Below are 4,932 nucleotides of genomic sequence, written 5' to 3' on the forward strand. Positions count from 1 at the left end.
CTAAGTGTAATGTTAACCTCCCAAAAGAGCTATGTCATTATTACTTAGAGGCTAATGGTAATATGGTATATTGTTAGTGTTTGATAAGAATTATCATGATAGCACTAATAATGAGAATAGTTCTCAACCAATTAATGTGTTTATAATAAACTTGCTACCAAGGAATTATAGACATGGATTGAGTTGTCATTGCATATATTATTTTATGGTTTTATTAAAGTTCCATATTATATGTTTATATGCTAAATTGATAATGTCCAATTTACTTATTGTATTCATCTTTATTATTTTCAGATCTAAATCATGGCATCATTTAGCCCACTTGTTGCTATTCTTAACCAAAACAAACTGATTGGATCCAACTATGTTGACTAGAAAAGAAATTTGGACATTTTTCTTACTGCTGAAGAGCACAAATATGTGCTTACTCAACCATGTCCTAGCTTTCCTTCATTAGATGCTCCTCTTGAGGAAAAACAGCGATATGATTGTTGGCAGAAATCTAATGAGATGGCTAAGTGCTATATCCTAGCATTTATTTCAAATGTTCTACAGCATCAAATGCAGGATGTAGAACTTGCTTCGGACATAATGCTTAGTTTGAAGGAGATGTTTGGTGAGCAAGGTCGTTCTGCAAGGAAAGAAGCTATGAGGCAAATTTATAATACCAAAATAGCTGAAGGAAGTTCAGTGAGGGAGCATTGTCTTAGGATGATTGCTAATCTGAACATATTAGAAGTTTTAGGTGCCGACATTGATGGAGAATCCCAAGTAGATATGATACTCCAGTCACTACCGGATTCATTCAAGGAATTTAGACTCAATTATAATATGAACAAAAAGATTTATTCTTTGTCTGAATTAATGAATGAGTTAGTGGCGGCGGAAGGCATCCTTGGTACTTCTAGTGTTGAAGCCAATGTGGGTGAAGCTTCTACATCTCAACCTAAGTCGAAAGGCAAGGATAAGAAGAAGGACCTCACTAAGAAAGATGGTAAACAAATTGCCTTAAGAGTTGCTAACAAAGGAAATAAAACCAAAGGAAAGTGTTTCCATTGTGGTGAGAAAGGACATTGAAAGAGGAATTGTCCAACATTCAAAGCTACCAAGAATAAAGGTATGAAAAGATCATTTCTTCTTGAAATATGTTTGGTACAGAATGCAACGGATTCCTGGTGTGTGGATTCAGGTTGTACTAATTGTTAGGACATATGGGTTTCACTTGTTTAGAACATAAGTCATTCATTATTTATGTAATTGGCTAATCGTTTGTCAAAATGCACTTTACTTGTAATTGGGTAGAATTAGGATGAGGTTAATGCTTCAAGAAACAAGGTTTCAAGATCAAGTCTTAAAGCCATGAAGTTTGTCCAAGAAACAAGTTGAGAAGTGCTTTTCATTAAAGCTCGACAACTGCATCTATCGAGCTTTAAGCAGTTGTTCCAGCCCCGAGGCTCGACAGCTGCTCGACAGGACCTTAACACCTGTAGCTGTCGAGATTTAAGAAAAACAGATTCCTAGTTCTGTTTTAATTCTAATCCGTGGATGTGTCTTTGGGCCTTCTTTTCTCCTAACCCTAGACATATAAAAAGATTATTTTAAAGGCTGTCAAAAGTGTGGCAAGTTGCACAAGCATTAAGAATTCCTTGTTCATGCAAATTGTAACTTGAGATGAAGTTCTTGCCCTAGTTCATCTTTCTTGTGAAGAAGTTGTTGTGTCTTTACACCATAGGATTTTGTAACCAAGCATCTTCTTGATCTTCATCGTGTGGATGAATTAAATAACTTTGCAGCCAACAAATCTTCTCTAGTTGGTGATTGAAGTCGCGTACTGGGATTCACCCAATTGGTTAGTCACGTACTTGGGAGCCGTGCATCAAAAGAAGAAATTGTCACTACAGAACAAGTCCAATTGAGTATTGAGGTAAGTGTTCAATTGTAGGTTGGTAAGGTACTTGGGATTCCTTTACTTGTAACCGCTTGTTGTGATAATAGTGGAATTTCGGGAGTGGTAACCTTAAAATCACTCGATGGTGTTTTTGCCGTGTAGGATTTCTCCATTCGTAAACAAATCACCGTGTCATTTATTTTCCGCTGCATACTTTAGTTTATTGGTGATTTGTTTGTGCTACCACGCATTTGCATGTTAATTTGATTAATTAATAAACTTGGCTAATTAATCAATTAATCCATTACAAGGGGTCAATATGTTGATAATAGTGGAATTTCGGGAGTGGTGACTTTAAAATCACCCGGTGGGGTTTTTGCCGTATAAGTTTTCCCCATTCGTAAACAAATCACCGTGTCATTTATTTTCCACTGCATACTTTAGTTTATTGGTGATTTGTTTGTGCTACCACGCGTTTGCATGTTAATTTGATTAATTAATAAACTTGGCTAATTAATCCATCATAAGGGGTCAATACGTTTTTGGCCTATCACTAATCATATCTGCAATTCTTTGCAGGGGTTCCAGGAGACCAGAAAGTTGAATAAGGGAGAACTATTTCTTACTTTGGCTGATGGGAGCAAGCTTCCGGTTGAAGCTGTTGGAGTGTTTAATTTATGCTTTAAGTCTAGAGTTTTAATATTAGAAGACTGTTTGTATGTACCTAATGTTCGTATGAATTTAATTTCTGCAACTTACTTAGGTAAGCATGGATATTGTGTTATCCTGAAAGATAATGTTGTAATAAAGAAGGATAAAATGTTTATCTGTTCTGGGAATATTATGGATGATCTTTATATTTTAACTCCTGACAAGCATGAATTATACAATTCTGAATTAGATAGTAGCTCTCATGTAAAATCATTAAAGAGAAAGTTTCCTTCTACTAGTGATGCATATTTATGGCACTTGCGTTTTGGTCATATTAATTCAAATAGGATTCCAAGACTAATCAAAGATGGACTTTTACAGCCCATGGACTTTGATGGATTTTCAGTTTGTGAATCTTGTTTGGAAGGTATGATGACCAAACGACCTTTTAATGTAAAAGGTAGAAGATCCCAAAAGTTGCTTGAATTAGTTCATACAGATGTATGTGGTCCTATGTCAACCCAAGCAAAACGAGGTTATAAGTATTTCATCACTTTTACGAATGATTACTCAAGATATGGTTATGTGTACCTAATAAGACGGAAGTCCGAAGCCTTTGAAAAGTTCAAAGAGTTTAGGGTTGAAGTTGAAAATCAATTGGGTAAATGCATAAAGTCCATTCGATCTGATCGAGGTGGCGAATACCTTCTTGGGGATTTCAAGGATTTCCTAATTCAAAATGGGATTGTCTCCCAATTGACTACACTTAGAACTCCCCAACAAAATGGTGTAGCAGAAAGAAGGAATAAAACTCTTTTGGAAATAGTTAGGTCCATGATGGGTTATTCAACTTTACCAATTTCCTTTTGGGGATATGCACTAAAAACTGTTATGCATCTTTTGAATTTAGTTCCATCAAAATCTGTTCCTAACACACCCAAGGAATTGTGGAGTGGGCGCAAGCCTAGTATGAGATATCTTCACATTTGGGGATGTCCAGCACATGTGTTGAATGGGAAGTCTGATAAGTTGGAAGCTAAAACAGAAGTACGCATGTTTTTAGGGTATTCAAAGGAAACCAAGGGTTAGTTATTCTATAATCGTAAGGATAACAAAATGTTTGTTAGCACCCATGCCAAATTTTTGGAAGATGATTATGTGAATAATTTTAATCCTAGAAGTAAAGTTGTATTGGCTGAATTAGATGAACCTGTAGTTTAACAACCAACTAGGGATGATTTGGCTGTATTAGATACACCACAAGATACTACTCATGAAATGTCTAGTACTCAGGTGCCTTGTCGTAATGGGAGAATTGTTTGGCCTCCTATAAAATTTATAGATTTGGGAGAAACTTATGAAACTATCTCAAAAGAGGCTGAATCGAATCCTTACACTTATGATGAAGCAATAAATGATATAGATGCACATCATTAGGTTCAAGCTATGAAATCTGAATTGGATTCTATGTATTCCAATCATGTATGAGATCATGTAAAGGTGCCTAATGGCATTAAACCTGTTGGTTGCAAATTGGTTTACAAGAGGAAGAGAGGGATAGATGGAAATGTATTGATTATGATGAAACTTTTTGGCCAATAGCCATGCTTAAGTCTATCAGAATTCTCATATCCATTGCTGCTCATTATGATTATGAGATTTGGCAAATGGATGTCAAGACTGCATTTCTTAATGGCAATCTTGAAGAAGAAATATACATGTTGCAACCGGAATGATTTATAGCAAAGAACCAAGAACATATGGTATGCAAGTTGAAAAGGTCCATTTATGGACTTAAGCAAGCATCTAGGTCATGGAACATCAAATTTGATCAAGAAATCAAGTCATTTGATTTTGAACAAAATCTTGATGAACTATGTGTGTACAAAAGACATCGAGACAAAGTAGTAATGTTCCTAGTGCTTTATGTTGATGATATTCTACTCATTAGAAATGATGTAGGGGTAATGTCATCGGTTAAAGTTTGGTTGTCAAGCCAATTTGATATGAAGGACTTGGGTGAGGCTAAGTTTATTCTAGTGATCAAGCTATGGCGAGATCGCAAGAATAAGATGTTAGGTTTATCACAAGCTGGATATATAGATAAGGTTTTAGAATGGTTTAGCATGCAAAACTCCAAGAAATGATTACTTCCTTTTAGACATGGAGTTCCTCTGTCTGATGACCAAAGGCCTAAGACTCAAGAGCAAGAAAATATGATGAGACAAGTTCCTTTTACTTCTGCAGTGGGAAGTCTCATGTATGCCATGCTTTGTACTAGACCAGATATCTGTTATTCAGTTGGCATGGTCAGCCGATATCAATCAAACCCAGGACCAAAACATTGGCAAGCCGTAAAGCATATTCTCAAGTATCTTAGGAGAACGAGAGAT

This window comes from Castanea sativa, chromosome 3 (assembly GCF_040712315.1).
Source record: "Castanea sativa cultivar Marrone di Chiusa Pesio chromosome 3, ASM4071231v1".
Classification (NCBI taxonomy): Eukaryota; Viridiplantae; Streptophyta; class Magnoliopsida; order Fagales; family Fagaceae; genus Castanea; species Castanea sativa.